The sequence below is a fragment of the Amborella trichopoda genome, chromosome 6, assembly GCF_054954075.1.
Source record: "Amborella trichopoda isolate Santa Cruz 75 chromosome 6, AtrichopodaSantaCruz75HAP2 v2.0, whole genome shotgun sequence".
NCBI lineage: Eukaryota > Viridiplantae > Streptophyta > Magnoliopsida > Amborellales > Amborellaceae > Amborella > Amborella trichopoda.
Genome location: NC_142341.1, coordinates 12,365,378 through 12,379,745, shown reverse-complemented (window position 1 = coordinate 12,379,745; position 14,368 = coordinate 12,365,378). Strand labels below are relative to the sequence as shown.

General features: G+C 36.3%; 1 protein-coding gene across 1 annotated transcript in view; it reads left to right on the top strand.

Annotated features, from left to right (window-relative positions):
* Positions 1 to 464: 464 nt before the first annotated feature.
* Positions 465 to 14,368, top strand: part of LOC18438138 (S-adenosyl-L-methionine-dependent methyltransferases superfamily protein) — a 57,274-nt gene continuing 43,370 nt past the window's right edge. The window contains exons 1-2 of the mRNA XM_088868637.1: positions 465 to 1,551; positions 6,736 to 8,266. The gene's annotated coding sequence lies outside the window, so the exon portion shown is untranslated. The remainder of the gene's footprint in view (positions 1,552 to 6,735; positions 8,267 to 14,368) is intronic.

Genomic DNA, 14,368 nt, shown 5'->3' with positions numbered 1-14,368 from the left:
CAAGAAAAATATGATACTTGCTGATTATCTTCTTCTTTTTTTTTGACAAAAGAAGAAGACATTGCACTACATTTTTTTTTTGCTTGTTGTATTATTTTTTATTTTTTTTCACAAGAAAAAAAAAAATGATGCTGCCAAAGTACATTTTATTTTTTTATGCTTTTTGTTTTATTTTTTTGCAAGAAATATTTGTTATATTACCTTGTATTTTTTTTACAAGAAAAATAAAAAAATGTTGTATTATACTTTTTATCTTTATCTTGAAAAGCCTTTTATTTTTTATTTTTTCTAATTTTTTACAACAGTATTTTCTGCCTTTGTTTATTTTTGTTGTCAAAAATATTTTTTATGCGTTTTGTTTTATTTTTTTGCAAGAAATACTTTTTATATTACCTTGTATTTTTTTACAAGAAAAATAAAAAAATGTTGTATTATATTTTTATCGTTATCTTGAAAAGCTTTTTATTTTTTATTTTTTAAGCTTTTTTTACAACAAGAAAAGATTTTTATTTTTTCAATTTTATTTCAAGTTTTTTATTCATTATCTTGAAAAGCTTTTTATTTTTTATCTTTATCTTAAAAAAAATGTTGTATTATAAATGACGCGGGGGTTCAAACTCAAGACGCCCGCCCGAAAATTCAAGGTTGTCAACCAACACCACCACATCGCTTGATATATTTCATTAGCAACGATAATATAATACATATTGAATCATCTTGCTTGAATGGCTTTTTGTGGGAATTATTCCATATCGAAGGATAAGAGACCCTTTGTTCTCTATAAAGTGTTGTGTACTAGTCATTCAATCACGCGTGTAGAAAAGTGAGGGGGGCATACGAGCGAGGTGAATTGCCACGCGTGGAGGGTTTGTAGGAGCCACGTGGCCGCATGTGAACCCAAAAATATTTACGATTTTACTATTGGGAATCGCCAGAAATCGCTCGGTTTTTATTGGGGTTTCAAAAATATTCGGTGAGACTCGCAATTTTACTATTGGGAATCGCTAAGAATCGCCCGGTTCTTATTGGGGTTCTTATTGGGAATCGCTAGGAATCGCCCGATTCTTATTGGGGTTCTTATTAGGAATCGCCCGGTTCTCTCTGGACACGAGCCATTCTTGATTTTTTGTGGAACGGGCTCGGTAGCCGACGAGTCGTGATTTTACTATTGGGAATCGCCAATAATCATCCGGTTCGGCGATTCCCGATTTTTTCGACGATTCTCGATTTTTTCGTGGAACCGGCTCAGTAGCCGACGATTCTCGAGTCGAACTGAGAGATTCCGACTCGACTTTGCGAGTTTTCAAACACTTCTAGCAGCAATACACACCTCGAAAATGGCCGTTAGAAAGATGTGACTCTTGGATTATGACCGTTAGAAGGATATGACCGTTGGATCATGACCGTTAGAGGATATGACCGTTGGATCATAATCGATCGATCGGGCCCTATAAAATCCCGTTTGGAGTCATTCTTTCATCCCTGTACTCTCTCTCTCTCTCTCTGTATGTAACGCCGGCGAACCGTGTTCTGCAAGCCTTGAAAACCAAGGTAAGTTACCTAGAAGTGTCTTATTTCTTTATCAGTGTTGCATGTGAACTTTTTATTATCGTTGATGGTTTCTGCAATCATGTTAGGAACTCATGAAACATCTCATGGGAATATCCTTTTGGGAAACAAATTTGATTTCTTTAGCTGAATGTTACAACTAAACTGCCACTTTTATATAGGCAAAGTTTGGGGTGTCATTCTAATGCAACTTAGAGTTGATTCTTCTATTGCTGCATCACTTTTATATAGGAAAAAGTAGGGGTATCATTCTGATGCAAATTAGGGTTCATTCTTTCATGGCTGTATCACATTCGTAAGTATTATTAAGCTAGGAATTATTATTCATTTTCTTTTAGTTTCTGCAATCATGTTAGGAACTCATGTTATTCCTAATTTGTATCATTCTGATGCAAATTAGGGTTCATTCTTTCATGGATGTATCACATTCGTAAGTATTATTAAGCTACGAATTACTATTCCTTTTCTTTTAGTTTCTGCAATCATGTTAGGAACTCATAAACATCTCATGGGTATATCCATTTAGGAGACAAATTCGATTGCTTTAGCTGAATGTTACAATTAAACTGCCACTTTTCTATAGGCAAAAGTTGGGTATCCTTCTGATGCAAATTAGGGTTGATTCTTTCATGGCCGCATCACATTCCTAAGTACTATTAAGCTAGGAATTATTATTCCTTTTCTTTTAGTTTTCTTTTTTTGATAATTAAGTTCAAGAAAATTGATGCATCAAGTTGCTTCTGGAGGTGCAGACAAAGGAAAGGAAGGCACAAAGTACAAGGAGAAGGGAAGGTGAAATGGGAGGGGTAGTCTTGCATTAGGACAATCCCCATGAAAAAGCATGATTTCCTATGTATATGAGATACGATTTGCTCAAAACTTACTACTTATTTGAGATACGATTTGAATTGACTACTAATGTTATGTAGAGAAGCGTAAGCCCTGTAGTGGGCCACAGTCTGCATTTATAAAAGGGAGACAAATAATGGATTATATTTTGTGTGCTCAAGAGTGTATTAGAGAGTGTATTACCTCAAGTAAAGCTAGGACACAGGCTTAATATGTAAAATCAATTTGGAAAAGGCCTATATCAAGGTGGAATGATGTGTTCTTATGAAAGTGATGGATGCAATGGGTTTTGGGGTTAAATGGATAAGATGGATTGAGTAATGTTTGAGTTTTGTCTATTTTATCAATTTTGATAAACGGGCAACCAAAGGGCTTTTTCAAAGAAACAAGCGTGTAAGACAAGGTGATCCACTATCGCCTTTTTGTTTATACCTTAATATGGCCGAGACATGTAGTGTGATGCTTAGAGAGTTGGTGGAGGTTGGACTGTTGAAGGGATTTAAAGTGAGTGATAGAGGAAGCCAGATATTACATTTTTGGTATGCAGAAGACACACTAACCTTTTGTAGTGCACAAGAGTGTGAAATAATAACTTTGAGGGAGATTCTTGTGTTGTTTTGAGGTGGTTGTAGTCTTAGAATGAATTGGAACAAGACCAACCTTATCAGGGTGTGTTGGAATGATGAAGAGTAGGAAAAATTGCTGCAGTTCTTAGATGTGGTGTAGGGAAGTTTTCTGTTATGTCAAGGGCTTCTAGATCTATATGGGACCCTGTGTTCCAAGTGTGCAGTTTAAACTTGACTTATGGAAAGCTAAAATTTTATCCTTGCTAAGTCCCCTCTAAAGAATTTCTGTTTGTTGGCTTGGTGGAATGGATGTAAAAAGGTTGAGGTTAATGAATAGTGCTTTACTTAGAGAAATGTGGGAAATACCGATGGCAGATATGGTAGCTGAGAGCTTAAACAACAACGGCTTTACTCAGATTTGGAAGGGGATTGTTACAGAGAATGAAGTATTTTTAAGGAACATGAGAGTGTCGACGGGAGATGGTGAACAAACCAGATTCTCTAGCAACAGAAATGGGTGGGGAACATATCTCTGAAGGTACAATTCCCAACTTCGTTTGTAAAAGTGACTTCATAAAATTCGAATATGAAAGATACAACTGGTTTGGTGAAGAGATACAACTGGAATATTACTTGCAGATACAACTGGTTTGGTGAAGAGATGGTTAGGTCTTTGCAGATGTGTAAATAGTTCTATTACTGTCCAAGGAAAAGATATATTATATCATTTAGAACCAAATTCTAAAGGGGCTTTTACTGTTAGGCATATGTCTTGCTGTAATGATAGAAGACGATGGCAAGAGACGAGGTGGATCAGAATTTGGAAGTTGCCCAGTACTAATGAAAGTAAATGTTTTATTTGGTTGCTTAGCATGAGCAGCTGTTGACCATTGATGTGCTTAGAAAAAGGGGGAAATTTTTTTAACAAATACATGTATTCTGTGTAAAGGTTGAAGAGAAAAGTGAACATATGTTTTTGCATTGTGGGTATATAAGGAAAATATGGAATTTGATATTGATGGAAGTGGGTGCTACAGTACATGTTACATTGTGGGAGTTGTCAAGTGTTAAAGGTGGAGAAAATTCACTTTGGAAGATCACTATAGGGGCGGAATGGGGCATCTAGTAGAAAGAGTGTTTGGAGATGGCAATGATTGATAGAATGTATCAGTTGCATCACTTGATAAGGATGACGTGTAGTGTTTACCCATCGAGAAGGCGGGGGAACCCCCTAATAAATTTTTATGGAATCTCCATGGGAAATCCTGGCAGAAGGTGGTATGTATTGGAGGTGCAATTAAGGATCATAAAAACAGATATCTCAGTGTTGCAGTTAGCCATTCAGAAGGCGGGGGAACCTCCTAATTTTTATGGAATCTCCATGGGAAATCCTGCCAGAAGGTGGTATTGGAGGTGCAGTTAAGGATCATAAAAAAAGATATCTCAGTGTTGCAGTTGGAGTAGCAGTTTGGTGGTGGTGGTATTGGAGGTGCAGTTAAGGATCATAAAAAAAGATATCTCAGTGTTGCAGTTAGAGTAGCAGATTGGTGATCGGATAAAAAGAAAGATATTGTTGGCCTATGGGTATTGTTAACAGCAAATGAGGCTGAAATGATATCAGTGTTGCAAGGGATTAGAGAAGCAGATTGGTGATAATGGATCATTGTGGGTGTGATTCTATGAATGTCATTGGTGTACAAAGAAGGATCATAAAAAAAGATATGTGTTGCAATTAGAGTAGCAGATTGGAGATCGGATCATAAAAAAAGATACCGTGGGCCTGTGGGTATTGTTAACAGCAAATGAGGCTGAAATGATACCAGTGTTGCAAGGGATTAGAGAAGCAGATTGGTGATAATGGATCATTGTGGGTAATTCCATGAACGTGACTCATTAGTGTACGAAGGAAATGTGACAATTTTTATAGAGATATTGTGGTATGGGAGGGCTAGTTAGGGACCATATTGGGACAATTTTAAAGAGATATCGTGCGCCTTTAAATATCTAGCAAATGGAGCTGAGATAAGATCAGTGTTGCAAGGGATGGCTGAACAATTTGGTGGTAAATTGATCTTTGAGGGTAACTCCATAAATGTGATTCGTTGCTGTAATAAGAAAATGGAGATTACTTCGATGCTTTGGGATGAAGTTATGGTTCATTGTCTTGATAAAGATGTTAGAGGTTCATTATATAGAGAGAAAAACTCAGCAGCATATGCTTTGGCTAAAGAAGCAGTCTAGATGCAAGTGTTTAACTGTGATATAGATGGGCCCAGAGTTAGGGGGAAAGATTGAATGTAAATAGTTGAAATTTTCTGTAATGTTGTATATTGTGTGTGATGGCAAATTTTGTAAATTGCATTGCTGCTGCATTTTGTTGATGTACTTATGTTATTTTCATTTTTTTTTTTGGAAAAGTACTTATGTTATTTTGTGAATGAATGAAGAAGTAAATGTTACCATTATTAAAAAAAAAACCTGATAATTTTTAGTTTTTGGGTAAGTACTTATGTTATTTTGTGAATAAATGAAGAAGTAAATGTTACCTTTGTTTTTTTTTTTTTTTAAAAAAAAAAAAAAAAAGCCTCATAATTTATAAGGTTAATAAAATTATGTTTGACTCTTCTTTTATTTTAAATAACCATTAGTGCATATTGAACAAAAATGGGCGATTACTTTGTAGGGAATTTTTCATGTATATAGAGAGAAAAACTCAGCAGCATATGCTTTGGCTAAAGATGCAGTCTAGATGCAAGTGTTTAACTGTGATATAGATGGGCCCAGAGTTAGGGGGAAAGATTGATTTAAATAGTTGGAATTTTCTGTAATGTTGTATATTGTGTGATGGCAAATTTTGTAAATTGCATTGCTGCTGCATCTTGTTAATGTACTGATGTTATTTTCATTTTTTTTTTTGGAAAAGTCCTTCTGTTATTTTGTGAATGAATGAAGAAGTAAATGTTACCATTATTAAAAAAAAAACCCTGATAATTTTTATTTTTTGGGTAAGTACTTATGATATTTTGTGAATGAATGAAGAAGTAAATGTTACCTGTGTTTTTTTAAAAAAAAAAAAAAAAAAAAAAAAAACCTCATAATTAATAAGGTTAATAAAATTATGTTTGACTCTTCTTTTATTTTAAATAACCATTAGTGCATATTGAACAAAAATGGGCTATTACTTTGTAAGGAATTTTTTTTAATCAATACCCTGTCCATAGTGCGTTCTATATTCTCAATAAGGTAACATCTGAATTCATTTCAACAAAAAGAATAAATAGGTAATGTCTGAAATCCATTTGGTTTTAAAGCTATTAGCTATGTTTCTGCTTCAATCAGCTACAACCATTTGCATATAACGTTTGTGAAGTATATTTGAAGTATATTTAATGATTTTACATAGTCGTTCGTGCTTTTGAGTTTTGAAAAGCACAACCTAGAGTTTTTATGATTCGTGTACTTGACTTCGATTGACTTAGGGTGATTTCATTGTAATAACCCCAAAAGGCCTAGTCTTGTTATTAATTTCAAACTTGCTCTCTCTATTTATTTATTTTTTTAACTAAGGTGACTTTGCTTCCCTCATTGTCTCTTCTCCCCCTGTCACCCAGCTTTTTTTAACCTCTCTCTCTCTCTCTCTCTCTCTCTCTAAAAGCTTATCTCATCCACTCTCTTTGACCTGGTAATCCATTCTCTCTCACGATGGGTTCTCTGGCAAATCCATTCTCTCTCACGATGGGTTCTCTGGCAGGCATTTTGGATGATGACTTTGTAGAAGAAATCCTACTCAACTTGCATGTCCCTTGTATCTTGGGTCTCAAGAGTGTCTCAAGATCTTGGAATGAACTCTTATCCTGTGCCATCTTCCTCCCATTGTCCCACCACGAAAAATCTCTAATTTTCACCATCTCCCTGAAACATGATAGCATCATGCAACTTCATGACCTCTCCCATAATGAAATATGCTCTTCTTGGATGCCTAGAAATCGGACATGAGGGTGGGATGTAGGACAGGTATGGGTGTCAACCCTACCTGTCAATCCGGGTTTTGGCAGGCCAATCCGCCTGCCTTCTTGCTGTTCCCGGCTCCTCAGCATACTATTTCGGATTGTATTTCGACCCCCAGCATCGCAAATTCAGGGTTTTGACTACACAGTATCGAATGTTGGCATGGAAGCCCATTCCGGAATACTAGCTGTTTGACTCATCGATTGGACAGTGGAGGCGAAAGCATGCCAAAAAAACCTCTAATCTTTGGCATGAAGAATCTCATATCGATTGGCCATACATGCTATCACTATAGAGATCGACATGGTGAGAGAGTGCACAGTCGGAGCTTCAAAGTGGGCCATACTTCTCTTGTGGCTGTAGGGATTGATCTAAAGTTGGGTTTAAAAAATTGAGGACAGAGTGGGAGGAGATAATCAACGTACATCTGCCCGAGTTGGGGTTCGAATATGATAGTGAAAATGTGCTGAAGAAAAGTGAGACCCTCTCCCAGTGCTTGTATGTGGAGGCCACATTTTTATGAGTTATGCATTCAGCAGTGGGAGGCTGCATATGCCTTTTTTCCAAGTGATAGAGATTGTATGGTGAGTATATATGCTAAACCCACCCTGTCTTCTTTGGATTTTTATGGTGGTGGGAGAGGAATGGGGAAATGTGGTAAGAAGAAGGGTCTCTCTCAACCAAGCCTACGGCGGGCAAGAAAAAGAAGACCTCAAAACTCCGTGCAATATAACTCTCCCATGACAACAACATGGTTTGGTGGTCCCCAAGACATCTTGAATGGGGTTGTTGAGTTTGTTGAGAGACTTGTCTTGATTCGGTTGCTTTTTATGTTCCATTAATCTTTGTCTATTACACTTGTAACTATTTTATTAAATACTTTTTTGATGTCTCTTGGGTTGGTTATTAAATACTTTTATGCTCCATTATATTTGCCTAAATGCATGTCTGTATGTTCCATTATATAATGTATGCTCCATTATATTTACCTAAATGCATGTCTGTAATTGATATTTCTCTTTCTCTCTCTCATACCAATTCGCGTTTGACGCTGAACTTCAACAATTAAAACGAGGCTAAAGTTTGTTGGCACACGAGCAAAAAAGGGGTGTTACTGCTCTCTCCTTCCCTCTCTAGAACTTGAGCGCAGTTTGCGGGAACTCGTCAAGGAATTTGTCCTCAGAAGCTGCCAAAAAACGCTCACATCGAGCTGATAATTGCCAGCAATCTCAGGTGTTGGGCATTCTGGATTTTTGTGGGCATTGCCACATCAGGTCTGTTTATATTCTTTATATTTTAAATGGAGTTCTAGATATAATTGTGAGTAGTTCCATGAAATAGTAATTTTGTTGCGTACTTGTAGAAATTCTTAGAAGGTCATTTCCTATAACAATGCTGGTATCCAAAATCATTTTCCTATGTTCTCTTATATTATCCATCAATTCCTATGGCATTTGTTGTTTTCTCAAAAATTGCAATTTCAACATAACTATTTTCAGAAGCTTTAGCAGATGTGTTACCACGAAAATGCTCAAAATGTTTTGCATTCCAAAATTGGAAGCATTCCAATATGCTTACATTCTTTAAATGGAGTTCTAGATATAATTATGAGTAGTTCCATGAAATAGTAAGTGTACTTGTAGAAATTCTTAGACCTATGTAATCTTTTGCCAGGGAAATACATATTTTTTTTTTTAAATAATATCACCCTTTATAATTTTGGCAACAAGATCACTCACAAAAATTAAATAACACATCAATAAAATAAATCTCAACTACTTGATGCCATTCATACAACCTAATACTGTTCTTGAGAATATAAAATAAAAAAACAAACAATTAAAAAAAAAGATGCCGGAGATTACCTCAACCGGGCTTTTTACACCCCACACCGAGTCACAATAGCGCGGGATCAGTGGTCTAGCTTCAATCTCGAACCGAAAAAGCTAATTTCGGCCAAACTAGGTAACCACCCTTAAATCTCGATAAAACCCTAACTCCAAAATAATTAGGCTCAAACCCTAATTTTCCTAACCTTTAGATTTGATCATGAGAGAGAGAGAGAGAAAAAAAAAAAAAAGAGAGTAGAGAGAGAGGGGCATGGCCCCTAGGGAAGAGAGAGAGGGACGTGGCCATAGGGAAGAGAGAGAGAGAGAGTTTATGGGAGAGAGAGATGTGTTGAGATGGGGGGAGAGCATCCTTATTTATAGTAAAATTTATAGATCTAGAGTTTTTTTAGGGTTTTCCATAGTTTGCCTATTTCTTAAAATTGAAATGGACCGTTGATCAAGGTGACTTGTGGGGTGAGAGATCTGAGCCATCCATTCCATAGATGGGCCATCAACTTGCATGAACCATTACCCCCCTTTCCTTAAACCATTTTCCCATCAATATATATATAAATAAATTAAATCAATTAAAGATATAGTGCATACCGTAGTGGGCCAAAGTGCATTATGAGCCTCCATGTATTTTTTTTTTTTAATAAATATTTTTAAAAAATGAATTTTAAAACATTATAACTTTGTAAATTAATAACTTCATTTTTATAAGTCCAAAAATAAGAAATAAAATATCAAATGACTTACAAAAATTCAAATAATAAATTTGAAATAATGCAACACAATTAAATTAATGTGATGAGAAGTGGATCCATATGGTTCATGAATTTAATCAACGATCACGGGGTACTCCACCTTCAACTGTGGACTATAGACCACACTTACTTTTATCGAACTGACTTAGTATTTCTCATGACCCACAGTCCAAGTAAGGGCTCATTAGCGGGTCACCAAAGTCTGGTCTATGAGCCAAGGAGTCGCAATCCCAGTCTGTGGATTACAGGTCTTCCCTAGAGACAAGTCAAGGTCACCACGACCTGATGCGACCACAGTTGTATGACGCATAGGGGTATCTCTCGCACATGCATATGCTTCACCCAAAGGTGAATATCAAATTTTTTCGAACGATCTATCTATATGCATGTCGTGTGATGGAACATGGATGAGGTTTTGGCCCCCTTCACTGTAGGCCTATCATCACACACAAGAGTCACACAGTCCGTCGGCTCACTCATCTAGGCACTTTTCTCTATGCAGATTCTATTCGTTGAGTAAGCGAAAAGGCTGGTTGCTTGCCTCCGACACTCTAAGTGCCAGCTGGGTCCATGCCGTTGAGAGAAGAAGGGGGCTCGTAAAAACCCGGGGATGGGATTGAACTCATAAGGAAGGCTGGTTAGGTCAGCCTACAAACTCTTGAAGTATGGTGAGTAAACCCTAATTTTCCCAACCTTTAGATTAGATCATGAGAGAGAGAAAAAAAAAAAAAAGAGTAGAGAGAGGGGCGTGGCCTCTAAGGAAGAGAGAGAGTTTATGGGAGAGAGAGGTGAGTTGAGATGGGGGGAGAGTATCCCTATTTATAGTGAAATTTATAGATCTAGGGTTTCTTTAAGGTTTCCCATAGTTTGCCTATTTTTTGAGATTGAATATGGACCGTTGATCAAGGTGACTTGTGGGGTGAGAGATCTGAGTTATCCCATAAATGGGCCATCAACTTGCATGAACCATTACCCCCCTTTCCTTAAACAATTTTCCCATCAATATATATATAAATCAATTAAAGATATAGTGCATACCATAGTCAATAATATCAAGTCAAGATATTCCTTCAATAATCAAGATAAGATATGGTCAATATTTCTTAATCGATATTTGACCATATGCTACAAGATGTAGTTACTATTTTTAACAAACTTAAAGACAAAACAAGATAAGATATCCAAGGGTGGGGCGTGCCACCCATGTATGGTATGTGGGGCCCCACCTAATACCCACATGGTGGGCCCATGTGTACTATGGGCCCCCATGTATTTTTTTTTTTATAATAAATATTTTTAAAAAAATGAATTTTAAAACATTATAACTTTGTAAATTAATAACTTCATTTTTATAAGTCCAAAAATAAGAAATAAAATATCAAATGACTTACAAAAATTCAAATAATAAATCTGAAATAATTCAACACAATTAAATTAATATGATGAGAAGTGGATCCATATGGTTCAGGAATTCAATCAACGATCATGGGGTACTCCACCTTCAACTGTGGACTGCAGACCACACTTACTTTTATCGAACCTACCCAATGTTTCTCATAACCCACAGTCCAAGCAAGGGCTCATTAGCGGGTCACCAAAGTCTGGTCGATGAGCCAAGGAGTCGTAATCCCAGTCTGTGGATTACAGGTCCTCCCTAGAGACAAGTCAAGGTTACCACGGCCTGATGCGACCACATCTGTATGGTGCATAGGGGTATCTCTCGCACATGCATATGCTTCACCTAAAGGTGGATATCAAGCTTTCCTAATCAATCTATCTATATGCATGCTGTGTGATGGAACATGGATGAGGTTTTGGCTCCCTTCACTGTAGGCCTATCATCACACACAAGGGTCACACAGTCCCTCGGCTCACTCATCTAGGCACTTTTCTCTATGCAGATTCTATTCGTTGAGTAGGCGAAAAGGCTGGTTGCTTGCATCCGACACTCTAAGTGCCAGTTGGGTCCAAGCCGTTGAGAGAAGAAGGGGGCTCGTAAAAACCCGGGGATGGGATTGAACTCATAAGGAAGGTTGGTTAGGTTAGCCTACAAACTGCTGAAGTATGGTGAGTAAACCTTAATTTTCCCAACCCTTAGATTAGATCATGAGAGAGAGAGAAAAAAAAAAAAGAGAGTAGAGAGAGAAGGGCATGGCCTCTAGGAAAGAGAGAGAGAGAGTTTATGGGAGAGTGAGATGTGTTGAGATGGGTGGAGAGCATCCCTATTTATAGTGAAATTTATAGATCTAGGGTTTCTTTAAGGTTTCCCATAATTTGCCTATTTCTTGAGATTGAATATGGACCGTTGATCAAGGTGACTTGTGGGGTGAGAGATCTGAGCCATCCCATAGATGGGCCATCAACTTGCATGAACCATTACCCCCCTTTCGTTAAACAATTTTCCCATCAATATATATATAAAAATAAATTAAATCAATTAAAGATATAGTGCATACCATAGTCAATAATATCAAGTCAAGATATTCCTTCAATAATCAAGATAAGATATGGTCAATATTTCCTAATCAATATTTGACCACATGCTACCATTTTTAAGAAACTAGAAGACAAAACAAGATAAGGTATCCAAGGGTGGGGCAAGCCACCCATGTATGGTATGTGGGGCCCCACCTAATACCTACATGGTGGGCCCATGTGCATTATGGGCCCCCATGTATTTTTTTTTTTTAATAAATATTTTTAAAAAATGAATTTTAAAACATTATAACTTTGTAAATTAATAACTTCATTTTTATAAGTCCAAAAATAAGAAATAAAATATCAAATGACTTACAAAAATTCAAATAATAAATCTGAAATAATTCAACACAATTAAATTAATATGATGAGAAGTGGATCCATATGGTTCAGGAATTCAATCAACGATCATGGGGTACTCCACCTTCAACTGTGGACTGCAGACCACACTTACTTTTATCGAACCTACCCAATGTTTCTCATAACCCACAGTCCAAGCAAGGGCTCATTAGCAGGTCACCAAAGTCTGGTCGATGAGCCAAGGAGTCGCAATCTCAGTTTGTGGATTACAGGTCTTCTCTAGAGACAAGTCAAGGTCACCACGACCTGATGCGACCACAATTGTATAGCGCATAGGGGTATCTCTCGCACATGCATATGCTTCACCCAAAGGTGGATATCAAACTTTCCCGAACGATCTATCTATATGCATGTCGTGTGATGGAACATGGATGAGGTTTTGGCCCCCTTCACTGTAGGCCTATCATCACACACAAGGGTCACACAGTCCGTCGGCTCACTCATTTAGGCATAAGCTCCGACCTCATCAAGGGCTACCCCAAAAACTCTTCTTGATTTATTTTTTATGCCCAGGTACCTTGGGTTTTCCAACCGACTGGCCTAGATCGTCAAGCACAATATGTTATCCGCAAATATCATTTGCTTAGTATATAGTCTTCGAGGGACCACACTCCCATTGAGTTTTTGTTTCACTATAGTAAATGTTTTTCATTACATACTCATAAGGCCTTTAAGGGCCGCATAAACCCAACAAAAAGGTCATTTCCTATAACAATGCAGGTATCCAAAATCATTTTCTATGGCATTTGTTGTTCAATATGCTTTCCGAGGTAAGATTTAGTTCTCTTATATTATCCATCAATTCCTATGGCATTTGTTGTTTTATAAAAAATTGCAATTTCAACCGAACCATTTTCAGAAGCTTTAGCAGATGTGTTATCACGAAAATGCTCAAAATGTCTTGCATTCCAAAATTGGAATTTAGACAATTTTTATATTTCTTCTTTTTTAAGAATTTTTTATTTTTCTATTTTGGATTCATTAATTGTGATTTCTTCTTTTAATCACATCTCCAAGTTTAAGAACTTCTTGTTCTTCTTCTGTAGAGACTTCTGATAGTGCTTCTTCATTCATCATAAAAACTAATTTAGAATCACTGTCTTTTGTTTCAGACTTAGTTTCTATCTCAAAAATTATCGATTCGCTCTCAGAAATTTCTTCTCCAAAACATATTTCAAAATTGTTTTCTTCAATGATTTTTATCATTTTCTTGATATTTTTTCCTTTTTTGAGGACAATTTAGAGGTATGTGCCCTTCTTCGTTACATATGTAGCAATGACATTTTCTTAATAAAAATTTGTTCTCAGGTGCAGACTTTGGGATTTTGAAGTATTGCTCAAAATCCCAAAGTAAATTGAATTGTTTTATATCCTAATGGTTTGGGTGTATAGATTTTTGTTTTGGATCTAGTTGATCAAAACTTAACCTTCTTATCATCAAAAAGATTTATTGGTATGTTAAGACTTAACCTTCTGTTAAAGAATCTTTGATCAGAAAAATATATATTATTTTCTTATGCTTAGAAAGTTACATGCTGTACTTCTTTTGTAGAAGTTCTATCTGTAATTTCTATTAACTAGTTTGCATGTATTTCCAAATCTCGCCAATTAGTTTTGGTTTGTATCTATGTATCAAAATTGCGAGGTTCAAAAACTTCTACAATTTGAGTATTTATATCTTTTGTAGATGTTTTCGTTATACTAGTTAATTCATAGATGACTTTCCATTCGATAGCTAAATCGAAGCTATCTTCTTTCATCCCGACATTTTTTGTTTGGATAATTATTTTAATTGTATCTCGATAGCAACTCTGGTTTAGAGTTCATATTTGTTTCGAGTACAGGGTTTGAAAATGAAGGTGAAGATTTTTCTTCTTTATTTTGGAAAAAATCTTCTTGCTTAAGATTTTTTAAATCATTTTTGAAACTATCAAGGGTCTAG